Source organism: Equus przewalskii, chromosome 14 (genome assembly GCF_037783145.1).
Source record: "Equus przewalskii isolate Varuska chromosome 14, EquPr2, whole genome shotgun sequence".
Classification (NCBI taxonomy): domain Eukaryota; kingdom Metazoa; phylum Chordata; class Mammalia; order Perissodactyla; family Equidae; genus Equus; species Equus przewalskii.
In genome coordinates, this window is record NC_091844.1 from 36,584,713 (window position 1) to 36,600,399 (window position 15,687).

Here is a 15,687-nt window from a genome sequence, read left to right on the forward strand (position 1 = left end):
GAGACACAAAATAAGAAAGAGTCTAAATGCATTTGGTGTCAGTCAGGGGTCACCTGAACACCAAGTGAAAGATATTTTGTGGGGAAAGTGTGTTTCCGTTGTTTTTTAAAAAACAAAACAAAATAAGATTTCACTTTTTAGTGCTAAATGTGTAATTTGGCATATTAAGGAAGTAAGAAGAAATCTTCAATATTTTGAGAGGAAATTTTGTCTTTTCCAGTAAGATGAAAGTTAGCCTGGCAGGTGAGAAACAGACCCCAAACTCAGGCTTTAAACCAATTATTCTCTTATACTTGCCCTGTCAGCTGGGCTTCCTGTTAAGAACTTTAGGTTAATCTAGCATTATTATTGAATTTTATAGACTATTAGTAACAGAGAGAGAAGGACAATATATCAAAGTGAGTGAAAGGAGTAAGTTATTACTGAAATTATGGGGAATAAAGAAATGCATGAAATACAAATATTGTACAAATAATATCTTTAGTAATAGATATTAGAAATTGTAGGAAAAAACCTTATAAAGTTCTACTTCTTGGGAACCATAAGGAAGAAAGAAAAAATGTATTTTTTTAACCTGATGAAATCTAAAACAATAAAATAAAATTGTGTAGTATTACGACATATTTATTTGTCTTTCATGTTTTTAAAAAAGAAATTAAACATTACAGATAAAACAGAAGCCAGCAGTGTGTCTCTCCCTGCTTCCATTATCCTCCGCCATTTACCAGAGGTAACCACTTTCCTGAATGTTTTTTATCTCTAATTTTTCTATTCTATAATTGCATACGTATGTATTTGTCAACATAAACAGCACTATTTTGCATATTTTATATAAATGATATTATACTGTATATATTATGCAGCTTGCTTAATTTTACTCAGCATTGTGTTTTTGACATTTAATCATGTCAATATATGGTAGCTTTAGTACTTCTTTTTTTTTTTTTTTCTTTGAGAAAGATTAGCCCTGAGCTAACTACTGCCAGTCCTCTTTTTGCTAAGGAAGCCTGGCCCTGAGCTAACATCCGTGCCCATCTTCCTCCACTTTATATGTGGGACACCTACCACAGCATGGCTTGACAAGTGGTGCCATGTCCGCACCCGGGATCCGAACCAGCGAACTCTGGGCCACTGAGATGCGGAACGTGAGAACTTAACCGCTGCGCCACCGGGCCAATCCCCCTTTAGTACTTCTTAACCACTGTAGTTTTGAGTGTATCAATTTATTCTCATCTTGGTGAACATTAAGCTTGTTTCCAATTTTTAGCTATTATAAGCAAAGCTGCCACAAACATCCTTATATATCTCCTTGGGGGATAAAAATAAGAATTTCTCTGCATTCTAGATTTAGCTCTTTGCATCCAGAATTCCTCCAGAGAATTAAGCCCCACTACCCTAAGGCATCCATTGTATGTAGTGAAATAACTTCCGTCCTGTAGGTCTAGAATGGTTCAGGCGTTAGGCTGGAGCTGCAGACTCATAGCTGCTCCGAAGAGCAATTGTGCGAATCCCTTTCTGAGTTCAGTTGGGAGGCCTGAAATCAGCCATGGTGGGGGTATTTACACCACAGAAATCAGCAAATGCTACAAATAAGGGCTTCTTTCCCCATCCCCCAGGCCTGCGAAACATTTACCGGCACACCACTGGTTTGTAACTTTATCCCGTCCTTGGGAGAATTGAGGAAATATTCACCTGAATCTTTTTCTGTGGGACTTATTTTCTTGTGGAACCCCAGCTGAGAAAGACCGTGTGTGTGTGTGTGAGTGTGTGTGTGTGGTGTGTATCTCTAACTTTACTGGATAACGCCAAATTATCTCCAAAGTAGGCAGTCTGAGAGCTGTGAACTCTCTCTTTACAATTTGCATTTTTCTTATTACTGGTGAGGTTGAGTATCTTTTCACATATTTGTTGGACATTTGAGTTTGCTCTTTCACCCATTTTTCTGTTGGGCTTATATGGCTTTTTAAATATTGATTCAATGGAATTCTTTATTAATTCTGAGTACTAATCTTTTCTTGATTATATGAATCACGTATATCATTTGACAATCTTTAGCTTGCCTTTATCTTGTTTATACTATATTTTGTTTAATAGATGTTTAATTTTTAGTGTAATCAAAGTTGTTGATCTTTTTCTTTATGGTTTGTGCATTGGGTGTCTTGTTTCTCAGTAGTCGAAGTCCTGGCAGGAAACAGAATTCCACTCAAATAATTCCACTAAAGAGATTTTAATGAAGGGACTTTTTACAGGAATGTGACAAAAGTTGAGGCATAGAAGACCAACAACAGTAGGAAGCTGTTACTATCCTTAGGCCCAAAGGAGAAAGGGGAGGAAATGGTGTTGCCAGAATCCGTGAGTTGGCATCCTGGAGAAGGGGCCACCTGCAGGAGCCGTGGTTGTGGAGGGAGGTACTGCCGTAACAGGGGCCCAAAGCAGGAAGGGGCAGGCAAGAAATACCCCAGCCACTCTTTCCCCTGACCCACTGATCTCTTTCTGGCACCTTCCTTTTGGTGAATCCATTTGGAGGCTAGTTGGCAAAGGAGCTTAGTCCCCAGGGGCCAACATTTCAAGGCACAGAGCAAAGCAGAGGGAAGTAGAGAATGAATCTCAGGAGACAAACAGTAATCACACATTCCTTACCCTGAGGCCATAAACATATTTTCCTATAGTCTCTCCCAAAAGTTTTATTTTACAGATTTAGATTTCAGTACACCTGAACTGAATATTTTTTGAAAAAATATTAGGTACCTAATTTCATTTTTCTGGCAGGTAACCAGGTTACCCGTAGCAATTTATTGAGAAGTCTGTTCTTTCCCACTAATCTGTAATCTCACCTCTGCCATATATTATGCTTCCGTAGATGTGTGGGTCTATTCGTGCACTCTCAATTCTCTTCTATTGATCTGTTTGTCCCTATGCCAACACCACTCTGTTTTAATTACTAGAGTTTTATAATAAGCCTTGATATCTGATAGGACACACCCCCCCATCTTGTTCTTTAAACTTATTATAGCTGTCTTTTGCCCTTTGCTATTCCAGATGAATTTCTGGATTTGCTTACCAAGTTCAAAAATATTGGGATTTAAATTACAATTGCATTTAATTTATTGATGAGTTTGGGGAGAATTTGTGGTTATATAGTATTAAGTATTTTTGTCCATAATTGGTACGACTCCTCATTAATTCTAATCTTTTCGTCTGATGAACTTTTGGAAAGCTTTCTATTTTCTCACTTTTCATTTTTGGCTATAATGTGAAAATAATAATTCTGGAGTCTTTATATTTATAGCTCTTAATTTTTATCACTAAAACTAAAAGCATGATGTCTAACGGTTCTAAAGTGGTAACAAGTCAGGATGGATTGAAAGTGACTATCTGAGAGCCGGCCTGGTGACATAGTGGTTAAGTTTGCTTGCTCCACTTCAGTGGCCTGGGGTTCGGGGGTTCAGATCCTGAGCACAGACCTATACAGCCATGCTGTGGCTGTGTCCCACATACAAAGTAGAGGAAGCTTGGCACAGATGTTAGCTCAGTGACAGTCTTCCTCACCAAAGCAAAAAAAGAAGAAAGAAAATGAATATCTGGTTCAGTAAAAAATTTTTCTACCTTTTTGTAATTTGGGCTTTAATTTCTTAAAGGAAGTTAAAAGGAAATATAAATGTGTTGAAATTACCAATATTATTCCCACAAAAGCTATTCATCCACAGCCGCAATATGGACTATGCTACACTCTGTGTAATGAGGCCAAATGAGTCACAGTAAAGTCAGAGAATCTGACTCAGTTTTTAAGTGATTTTTTAAAATTTGATGTTACTCTTTCACATGTATGTTTTCTTTTAAAAGAGTAATCTGTAGGGACGATTAAATACATGCGTTGTTTGAGCAAACTCAGGATCATAGAGTGTACATTTATTTGTAACAGAACAGAACGGCAGTGGGCGTCTATGCTATAACATGATATTCTCGTGGTATTTGCTGCCATCCACTCTCCTTTCTAAATTTGGTGTTACAGATTCAACTTCTGTTTTTAAAAAGGGAAGTTACATATAGCTCATTCACACTATTATTTTCTCCTTAAAAGCCAGTTTCTCTGATAATTGCCCATTTAAGGAGTTTCATATATCTCAAACAAAACTTTTTTAAGAAAACAGTTTTGAAACAAATAATACTTAGCAAGATTAAATCCTCTGTTCGATATTTAAAGCATGTTTAGAAAAACAATTGACTGATTACACAAGTGTATCTGCTGTGGTACTGGTGTTTTTCGGAGGTGCTTGCTTTATTTTATTCTACTTGACTTCACTCTGTGCATTTCGGACATTTTAAATCTAAAAAACTTTAAATTTAAAAATGTAATTTTTTTCAATTTAAAGCAAAGGACTAGTATTATTGGACAGCTGGATAATTTGAAAAAGTCTTGCTTATTCTGGCAACAGCTCTTTAAAAAATAGTTCTCCATGGTCACTGAAAGAAAAGATAAAGTCTACCCCATCTTACCTAAGTGTTCACTCTCCTCCAGCAAACCAATAAAAATTCAAAGTGGCAAAGAGCCAACTCATTTTTACTTGTTTACTGTGTTTACATTTAAACTGTGTTCTCTGTCCACAGGTTCATTTTCTGATGAGACCTCATAGCCTGAACTTAAATGCATTTCCTGGGCCTCTATATACATTAAAACTTTGAATTTTTTTAACTTCTCAAAGTAGAATTTTTCTAGCTGGGACTTCAAAAAATAGTTTAAATATATTATTTACATTCCCTAAATTGCCATACTTGTCTTAAGTGACCTCTTTACTCATAGGTGACCTAAAGGTACACAGTCCTGGATGGTTTCTACAGTAGGTATGAGAATATGCAGAGCAGAAAGTAGAATTTAGTCCAGCCAGTCATATGATTTGCTTGATTATAAAACATAAAAGACAGCTGGTATTAGAGTAATCCTTTTAAAAAGAATGATTTTTCCTATCATCGTTTTGCCAGGTTTTCCTGGGAATTAATATTGGTTGATGATATTCATAAAATGTTTGATTATTGGCATATTTTTATATTCCATGACCAGGAGGAAATGAAGGTGAGATTAATAAGTGGTCACTTGAACCATTTAGGTAATCACTAGAAAATTTGGATAGGCAAGTTTTTTTTTTTATTTGTAATTATCAAATGCTGCTGTATTTTTAAATATAATTTAACTGAGACTTTTAATTCTTAAACTAGGAAGAGAAAAATCTTCATAAAGGAAGTACAGAATAGTGGAATTATGGCACTGATTTGTTTATCTGCAAGGTTGAACCCTCCCCCAATAGTGAGGCTGTATAGATTAACTCCTAACAGTACTTTGTGAGTGTCCATTAGTCCTTTTAACTATGTTAAACCCAAATGGCGTATTTTAGAAATGCTGCAAAGTAGTTATAATTACGACGTTATATTGCTCATAGTGATCCCTCTAATGTGAAGGTTCCCAAATACTGCTTAAACAATCTCTGTGTATACTTATTTATATGTACACACACACACACACACACACACACACACACACACACAGAGCTTAGTAAAATGGTAGTGAGAGAATTTTAGCAGGAAAGATTAACCCCTTGAGTTTATGAAGCTGGTATAAAGTCTTCAGCATTCTTTAATTTATTCACTCAGTGAATGCTTACCAAATGCCTCTTGTGCCAGGTACTGTCCCAGAGGCTAGAGCTAGAGTGACAAACAATAACGACAGTTTTACAAACCATATTGGAAATGAGTGAAGGGCTGGAGGGTGTGATGTCTTTTATTTCTTTTTGGTGGTGGTGGTTGTGAGTTATTAATTCTGTGGGTTAAACTGTGATGCCAACAAAGCCAAGGACAGGCAGGGCTGGAGTTCTTTCTCTAAGAGACAGAAGTGTTACTTCATGGCTCTAGTGTAGGATTGAAGCAAAGTGGGATCCAGATCCTGGCACAGCACTACCTTCCTGGTGGCCTCTGCATGTTGACTCTGCACTTCCTGTCTGTAAACCATCTTCCCTTCTTGAGGAGTTCGTAGTCTTCTCAAGACACTCGGCTGGAGTCTTTCCTGGCTTCCTCCCAAAATTTCAATGGATGTTAGAAACCTCGCAGCCTCCAGACCTTCCTTGTTCTTGGGAGTCAGCTTGAGAAAGGAAGAGTTCAACAGGCGGTCCTTGTCTCAGCCTCTCTTTACTCATCTGTAGAACTTGGGCAGTGGCACTTGTCCTGCCTATGGCCCAGGGGAGGTGTTATGAAGGGCAAACAAGGGAATCCATGTGAAAATGCCTTGTAAACTGTCCTGCTTCTTTACAAATGTTGGAGTCTGGGGTGGGGGTGGGGGAGCAGGGTATTACAGATGTCACAGGCAGGTGACTTGAACCATAATGGGTAACAAATCCAGGAGAATATGGATAGGACTGCTCAAATCTGTCTTCTGAATTTGAAAAATAATTGAAAGAACATATCCTATTGAAGAGAGCATACATATTATCATTATTTGTACTTCTCTTTTTTTTTTTAGAAATGTATGAGTGTAAAGTTGGTTTTATATTCTTCCAGTTTGAGCCGATTTTCTTATTTGAGTCCTAAAACTCCTCCATGAAGGTAGTTCCCATTGTAGTCACCTTTTCATAGACTCCTAGCTCTGGGAAGGGGCTACAGACATCTTTGAGCTCGAGCTCCTCCTTTTGTGGGGTGTGGAGGTGGCCAATGGTGTCAAGGGTCTGATTCAGCCTCACTGCTGTCTGTGGCTGAGGAACTAGACATGAAATCTCCTGACAACTAACAACCTGTTGTCTTTTCACCCCAACTGGTGCTGATCCTAAATCTGTGACATAGCAGATTAAGAAACTAAAGGCAACGATTAATTATAGTTAAGTGATTTATTTGTACAAGATCTTCCAGCTCCTGCTCCAGGACACTTCATGTCACCCAGCTGTTTCCCAGGGACAAGGGAAGTCTGAAGGCTGTGTGATTTCTAACATTCATTGAGGTTTTCTGTGGAAGTCAGGAGTGCTGAGTGTCTTGAGAAGAATATGAACTCCTCAGGAAGGGGGGATGGTCTACAGACAGGAAGCACAGAGTCAACATGCAGAGGCCACCGGGAGGGTAGTGCTGTGTGGGGGTCTGGGGACAAGGAGAGAGGTTTCTGAGAAGCGACCACCAGTCTTAGTGGAGTGGCATCTGGCAGGAAGGGAACACTGGAGTTGTCACCAGGAAAGGCCTTTGCTTTCCAGCTGAGGAGAGGGTGGCAGCAGAAGCTGGAGTCTCTATGGAGAGCTGCTCAGAATTGGACCTCACAATTTATCTGAGGATTTTAATGGAAAGCAGTGGCAAATGGAATAGGAAGGAAGCTAATGCCCGTCAGAAGCCATCTTCTCTAGTGATGGTTAGAAGGGACTAATCAGAAATGCTAGAAAAAAGCAAGTGGTTGTAAAAGCATTTTCTTCGAATATTATTATTAAGATCTTGTTCCAAATTAGAATTTTAAATATTGTCAGATTTTTAAAAGAGAAAATGGCACATCTCTAACAGAAGAATGACCCTCTCTGGGTACATAAGGGACAGTCATTGCAAGGCAATCCAGTAACAATAAAGGAAGCTTTGCAAAAGCAGCCCTTCGGTGGAGTTGAAGTTCTACGTGTGTGAAGCGTGACTTCAGGGAGAAGCAGGAAAAAAACCTGACAAAAGGCGGGGGAAGAAGAGATGGAGAAGAGTCTGCAGAAGTAGATGAGTTGACTTGCTCCTTTGGTACCTGAAGTTTTAACTTGCTAGTGGCTGAAAAGTACTGAACCTTGAACCTGTCTGTGCCATCTTTGTGAGTCTTCAGTTTTCCAAAGCATTGCATCCTGTATCAACTCCTAGATAATCAGCTAGGTGGTGTGACTCCCAGAACTTTATTTTGAAGATTGATTAATAGTTTCCAGTTATTGGTGAATGGGAAGTCCACATTCATTTAGGATCTCTGTATTTTCCATGACAAGTTTATTTAGCCCAGCCAGCTATATACAATGTATTTAATAACTGAAATGTTTATCTTTTTTTTTTTTTGCTGTAAGACCAAAATTTCCAAGGCATACAGATGATGATTATTACCAGTATTTTAGGTGGAACTTGAAAGGTAAAATACAGTAAAGGAGAAAGAAAAATTAAAGTTTGCAAACTGTTTTAAAGTCTTTGTTTCTCAGCCAGCTGTCCTTGTGTCATTTCTTTGGTGCATGCTAATTAAGTGCTAAAAGTGGCCTTCAGTTGGGGCAGTAGTCTAGTAGTTTGCAAGATGTGAGGGCACAGCAACTTTCAAGAGAAGCCTCGAAGAGCAATCTAGTACCCAGAACTACAAAGCGATGTTGAGAAGTACTTCTCTGAAATTAAACTCATGAGTATTTTTAAAAATTACCATCACAGTTCTATACTTACAAAAGCAATGTGTGTTTTTTCTCCCTAAACAGATATGTTCCTGATAGTTAAATGTAGATGACTGGCCTAATTTCTTATATGTGAAAGTGAGAGGGAGAAACTCTAAACTCTAAATCCTTAGGGTAGGATTATTTTAAATGGGCTTTTAAATGTCCCAAAAAGTGAAAGTGTGAAAACCACACGTACATGTTTGGTAAATGTTTCTTGTTCTCTTGCTAGGAATAAACAATAATTTTTTTAAAATCATGCCATTGAATACTGAAGGGAGTTGACTTCAAAAGCTCAGGGGGGCCTTTCCTTATCCTCTTGGAGTTGGATTCCCAGGGCCAGGCAGGCATTGCTGTGCTGGCCTGTGGGGGACTCGGCCTGGGGGAGGGGGGTGGTTAACCACCTGGTGCTGGACCACATCAGCAGCTGTTAAAGCTGCCACTTGATGCTTTGACTTCTTGGTGAAGGATGCCAGAATCTAAAAGTGGGGGAAATGGGACTTGTATATAATGTGTGCACTGATAGGATGTTACAACCTTCAAAAGTGTGGAAAGGTGAAAACCATTTCACCCCAAACCTCAGGTTGCTCTCCTAAGAACACAAACCTTTACCCAGCATGCACAGAATACGTGCTTTAGCAGAATCACGTGTCCACTCTGGAGACACAAAAATTGTCTCTTTGATCTTAGTTCTTTTGTACAGGAACACTACATTTGATAATCCGTTTGCTAGAAAATATCCAAGTGTCACAAAAATTCTGAATGTCTAACTTGCTGCTAACTTCAATTCATGAATAAGAGTCTAAATTCATTTTAAATTCAACCAAGCCTCTGGCCTCCACTACAAAGATATCACAGGAAGAGATTATTGCAGCTTCTATTTCAATGACTTTTCCTTAAAGTGAGCGCTGAAAGTATAAATGAGTGGGTGGTTAGGAAACTGTTAGTAGTTAATGTCGTCTCTAAAAGGCAGAACTCTGGAAATGAAAAGTATCTTGGCTTCCTGGCAAAACGTTTGAATGCTATGCCACCCAGGCACAAACTGAGCAGGACCTGCAGAGGGCCCTGAACACTGCGTCCATGTGTAATTTGGAAAGCCATTATAATGAAACTTTCTAAAGACGTCCACAAATAATTAGCTTTTGACATCGGTTATACTTAAAGAAAAATTCGTATAAGATTTTAATTATCCTGAGGGTACAGTAAAAACCTTTTCCTTCCCCTTAAAGATAAAACATGAAACATTGTCTCCTCTACCAACATTTTAACCCAGGTTTAATTTCAATAAAATCATCAATTTGATTGATAACAAATCATTACAGGACAGTTCCAGCGGGTCTAAACTTGTCTTGATGTTAACGACTTATAATCACCTTTATGTTAGGTCTTAAAGCTTTATTATCCTTAGATATAACTAGTATAGTGGACCATTAAACGCCAAAGTGAGCTGAGATGATATTGACTGGGGTGGTAGCCAAAATTTTAAGGTGCCTGAATTACTTTTTGTAACATCTTTGAACTGAACGCACATGTAATTTTTAAGATAATCATTAATTTTCCAGGGGAGCTGTCTCTCTTTTCCTAGTGCTCTTAAATTCGCACCATTTAGGCATAAGCTCAACCTCTCCCAACTAGTGTAAATTTCCCTGCCGAAGTCAGTCTGTAGTTCAAAGCAGAAGCTTGCTTAAGGAGAGGGAAGAGGCTATCAGCATGAAACTTCTGGGCAGAGGACGGGCGCCTCTGACGCCCCTGCGTCTCCAAGCCTGGCTTCCCTACCTGCGTGGGCTCTGCCAGGGCAGCCGGCCGGCTGCCGGGTCTACACCGCGGCGCAGCCTGCCACAAACGATGCAACTCGGTTCCGTCCTGCTCCGAAAGTACTCTGGACTTGGTGACCCATTTCGAGTGTTGGGCCGAGGCCACCGCGCGCATGGGACATTTTCTGCCCCCGGCTCTCCAGCTGGAGCACCCATCCTGCCATTCGGACATCTCTGCGGGCCACTCGTGCGTCCCGAGACGGGGGCATCGGGGAGTGGCCCAGCTGCGGACGCTGCCGCCCCCGCCCTCCCGGGATGCCTGTCTCGAAAGCACCGCGGGCAGCGTGGACGTCGCGCCTGCGGGTCGAATTTTTGCCCCCCACCCCCCTCGCGGGACCCTGCCCGCCCTGCTGACCGGCCCCAAGTTGCCGAATAGCTCAGATGCTTGTCATATTTGCGGTCGCGCGACTCAGCGGGCTGTGCGCGCGCTGCGCTGGCCGCCGCCTTTGTGACTAGCCGCTCCGTCATTTGCATGAGTATTTTCTGGAGCGTGAGGGGATTGCTGGTGGTTAGTTGTGGTCCCCTGGCCGGAGTGTCTCTTTCCCTCTCCCCTTCGTTTTAAGCCTCTCCTTAAGAGAAAATAAAGGGCGCGCCGGCCGGAGAGGGAGCCGTGGGCGGCGCTGCCACCCGGCGCCTCGCGTGCTCCGCCTGCCCCTTCCTGCTCCTCCGGCGGCCGGGGCCCGCTCCACATTTATCGCGCCTCCCGGGACCGCCGGGGGAGGGGGCGGGGCCGGGCTGCGGAGGGGCGGGGCCAGGCGACGGGCGGGGCCTGCTGAGCCCGGAGCCCGGAGCTCGCGGGAGGCTCGCTGGCCGCACGTCACTCCTGCACGGCGAGTGCTGGAGTACGAGCTGCCGCTCGCTCGGTCAGGGCGCCCCCTCCGCCCGCCTCCCGCTTCCTCCTCCGCTGCCTGCAGCCGCCGCCGCCGCCGCCGCCTCCTCCTCCACCATTGTATAATGCTCCGAGCGCGCAGGCACAGGACGGCGGAGTCTTAGCTTCGGTCTCGCCTCCTGCCCGCTCCCCGGCGCCACCCTCGGGCCCCCGGAGCGGGGGACTCTGCATGGAGCGGGAGTAGCTTGAGGAGTGGGCAGAAACCCCTCCTGATGCGTTAGTTCCCAGGTGGAGCTGCATGTGGTAAGTTCTCCCGGCGCCGGGCTGGAGGGGATCCTCAGATGCGCTGGGCTCCGGATGAGTGGGGGGCGGCACTGGGACCCGGCCAGGGCCGGGAGAGCTCGGGGGCGGAGGAGGGACCCGGGCGGCCGCGAGGGTCTCGGGCGCCTGGTCGAGAGGGACCTGAGTTGGAGCAGGTACCAGGAGGAGTGCTGCCTCCCGCCGCTTCCCGGCCCGGCGCCCTTGGACCCCTGTGGCCGGGTCCGGGGACCCCCAGCGTTTGCGGGCAGATCTGCTGGGGGAAGGGCAGGGGACGGGCAGTCACGGACCGGGGTCAGGAGAGGGTCGGGAGCTAACCAGAGCTCAGCAGTGGGAACGAGGGAGCTTGAAGCTGTCGCTTTTACAGCTGGGATGTGTGTGCGTGTTGTGTCGGTTGTGTTGTTGTGAACGTGCGAGACTTTTTTTTTTTAAGGCTCGGATTGCTGGCGCGAAGGCTCCTTCACTTCTGAGTTCCGTGGCTGGGTTTGCATCCAACTTGCTATAGTGTGTTTCTGTGAGTTTCCCTGTGTTTTTAGCTTAAAAACATCCCTCTCTACCCTCTTTTCGCCCATGCCTAAGTGAATTGATTTTGAATATATTTGTATGTTAAACGTAATGTCTCATTGGTGTTTAAGTTAGAAATCTACAAGTCATCTTGGTGGTGACCGCCTATGACTGAAAGGGAGGGGGCTGAGGGGAGCCAGCTGTCCCAAGCTCTGGACTTTGTACCATCAAGACAGAGGGTGCCGTCAGAGGGCCATTGCAGCGAGAAAATCATAAATTGTTCTTTCTTTTTCTTGGGCATGAGTTATCTTACCTTTAGTAGAAGTAATAGTAATAGATTGAGATGGGAGTAGAGTTTGGGGTTTAGTCTTAAATTTCACAAAAAGATTAGATGTAGTTTGTCTTAGAATAACTTTCTGCTTTCAAGCTAGGTAGTTTCAGGATGTTTCAGGAGGTGGAAAGTAAGTTTTTACAGGCACCCAATGGGGAAGGGCAATCAGCAGGATGAGAAATCCAGCGTCAGACTAGAGCAGTTTTTATTTGAGTCGAATTGGGCAGCCCCAGTTGGTCTTCAGGAAGATAGTAAATGTTTTCAAGCTTTGTTCATGAAATATGCTTTTTTGATTTCCCAATGTATGTTAAGAAATATCCATAATGTGTGTAAACAGCCTAGAAGTTGTGGTAGCCAATAGGATCCCTGAGGCCTTAAGTGTTCAAAGTAGCCTTTTATAATTAGGGGCTAGTCTCTGACAAGAGTGAAGTGGGCTCTTGGCTCCACTCAACCCCTGGAGGACAGTCCACCTGAGGGCCTCCGGGTTGTTTTGGTGATGGGGGGTTAGTTGCTGGGCTAACCAGGAGGCCTGTCTCACCCCAAGAGCTCCTCCCATTCCTGCCCCTTTTTATAGCAGTCTGTTCTGATTTCAGTGTGCTAGGGTGTGCTGTGTGGATGAAAATACCCATCTTAAGATCGCAGCTTCTGGCATGAGCAAGAATAGCTTGTTCATGGGTCTCTGCTTTCCTGTTCATTTTATCAATTTCTTCATGGAAAAAAAAAAGGAGAGAGAGAGGGACAAATGTTAGAAAGTTTTCCTTTAGCTTCAAGCTTTTTGATTTACTTAGAGGTATTATATGCTAATGTAAAGTTGTGTTCCTCAGGTCTGGAACCCTTTAAAATAATGTTTACTTCTTTCCCCTCCTCCTAATTAAAATGTGCATAGGCATGTTGCTCTCAGGTGAGAAATCTTATGAAATGGATTTGACAGCCTTTTTTTTTTTTTTTTTTTTAAACGCTCAGCTCTGTTCCTGGCTTTATTACAACAGGTAGGAGAGAAGAGTCACATTTTATGATACCAACCAAGTGTGTGACAAAAGATATCCTAGGAAACAGTTTTATTGTCCGGAGAATGTCACAGCTTAGGTAACAGTTGCTCAGGCTTGTTTCTCTTAAAAAACTAAGAAAAGGATCTTCAAACAGATTTAGAAAATCGTTAGACTCCTATTTTCTGAATTGTCTCCCTTGAAAGCTTTTTTATTTAATTGAGAAGCTGAAACATAAATTTTACCCAGTTGCCATGTACTGAATTATTAACAATGAGCATATAAAATGGTATATATTTTGATATTTTAAAACACACTCAGATTTGTGTAGCAGCTGATAGCTTTTGGCATCTACTATTTTAAACGGTGCTCTAGTGGCAGAATAAAAGTTACAGCGCTGCTTTAGAAAGCGCACACACACATAACAGATAAAAAGGTATAAGGGATGTTGAAGATACATATACAAATACATCAAGATTTTTCTGTCAATAAGTAAAGTAGCATATTACAAATTATCAGTATCAAGTTAAACTATAAGTTTACCCTCGGTCAAAATATTTGACATTTTAGTAATTAAGAAAGGTAAAAGCTACAGCAGAAAATTGTAGAGGTTTCTTTTGCTGGGGTTTCTTGTTAAAGAACACTAGTAAAGGCATGAAGCTTTATTTTATATTTCATTTATATCAGAAAAATCAAGATGACTTTGTCAATATTATATATAGATAAAAAACATGTCTAGGTAAATATGGTATTTAGGAGTCTGAACTTTAATTGACTTGCAGAATTTTTTTAAGGCTTTGTTGCTACAGAAATTTCGTGTTTACTGTTAATGGCATATCCTATAGGAGATAGCTGTAGGTGCAATAGTTTCTTGGCAAAGGAAAGAGAGAGAGAGAGGTGCCTCTGATTACTGAGTCCAAAGATCAGGTGGATGGTAAAGGCACCAGAGGGCAAGCTCCACTTCTAAGTGAAAATCGCCTCACAGTAAGAGTAACACCGCCTTCATTGGTCTTTTTATTAATTAATACTGATCCGCAGAACATGAGAATCTGAAAATGCTGTGGCCACTGCCTATGTACAAATCATATATTTTCTACCTACTGTTAATAATTATTCCTTAAACAGTTGACAGAAACCCACAAGCTAGGACTCCTGCTTAAGAAGTGTGTGGATATTTAATTTACTTTTAATATTCTTGAAGGAAATAGCTACTAACCAAAGTTGGCATATTTTTTTTTAAGTATTGTCTCCAGTGGCCAGTGCAGTTGGTATTAAAGGCAAACTTCTGCCCTCTGTGCAGATGCTAGGAAACCCTGTGAACAGAGCTGTCCCCTGGAGCGCCCATCACTCATTGTGTGGAGCAGTGTCTTTCTCCATGAGCTCTGTGTGGCAGTTCATTCTTTGTATGAATCTGTGAATGGCATATGTCAGGCCAATAAGACGACATTCCTATTCTGGGTAATAAATAGATGCCTTGTTGTTTTTTTTTTCTTGAAGATCATGAGACAAACAAAACATGCTTGGCTGTCTAAAAATTTTCTTTGAAATACAAATAAAAATTTCAAAATAAAAACATCACAATATCTTTGAAAACATATGATTTCTAATAGGATAAAAACAGATGCTTACCATTTAAACAAGCACCACATACAGACAATGCAAACTCCCTTTTGGAAATTCTGCTGTCTTTGTGGTGTGAAGGCTTCTAAAGCTGGAAAGGCTCGTTCGTCTCCTCTGGAGCTCTGCTGTCCCTCATCTGAACTTAATCGGAGGTACCTGCCCGGAGTCACTGAAGCAAACACCACAATTTGATTTATCTGTTTTAGAAACCGGGATCGCATAAGCTGTATTCTGCACCCACTGCAGCTTTCAGTTCAGAATGGAGCCAGCATCTGCTCCCTTGTCTGGCCTCCTCTTACACTTGCTCGCTGTGTGTCCAGAGCTGGCCCTGCCTCTGAGCAGGGACAGCAGAATGAGGGGTGAGTGTGCCCGGCTCGGCACTGCCCCGAGTGGAGAGTGGAGCAAGCTCTGTGGATGCGTGGGGTGGGGGCTGAGGGAGGAGAGTGGAGGACAGAGCGGAGCCGACTGTACAACTGCTACAGCAGGTCTGACTAGTTTTAGGTGCCCAAAGGCAGCTTTGTTTCTCCAGTAACTCCAGGTAGCAGCAAACCTAGGTTCTTAAAACTAAGTCATGTCTGTGTTACTGTCTTTTTTTGTCTCTTTGCAAAAAAACCTGTAGCTTGGCGGAGTTACTATTTAATTCTAAGCTGTTTTCCTTTTAAAATCTGCATAGGCAGCTAACTGAGAAGAAGATGCTAAACCAGGCATTTTTGTGCTTCTGAGGAGTTTCACGTAGAATAGTGAAGGGGAGGGGATTCTGGGCCTTAAGGATACACACACACACACACACACACACACACACAAACACACACGCTTACAGTGAGCTGTGTGAACCTGCCGAACAAAAGTAAAAACTGCCACTTGAATATGCCATGGTCAGAAAATTAAATACTAA

General features: G+C 42.2%; 1 protein-coding gene across 4 annotated transcripts in view; it reads left to right on the top strand.

Moving 5' to 3' along the window:
- Positions 1 to 15,687, top strand: part of SERTAD2 (SERTA domain containing 2) — a 114,759-nt gene that overhangs the window by 81,104 nt on the left and 17,968 nt on the right. Inside the window, exon 1 of one of the 4 annotated variants that reach the window (XM_070572507.1) lies at positions 10,958 to 11,336. The exons of 2 other annotated variants lie outside the window; for them this stretch is intronic. The gene's annotated coding sequence lies outside the window, so the exon portion shown is untranslated. Of the gene's footprint in view, positions 1 to 10,957; positions 11,337 to 15,687 lie in introns of those variants that run through there. One more of the 4 variants, XM_070572509.1, reaches the window with a different exon arrangement.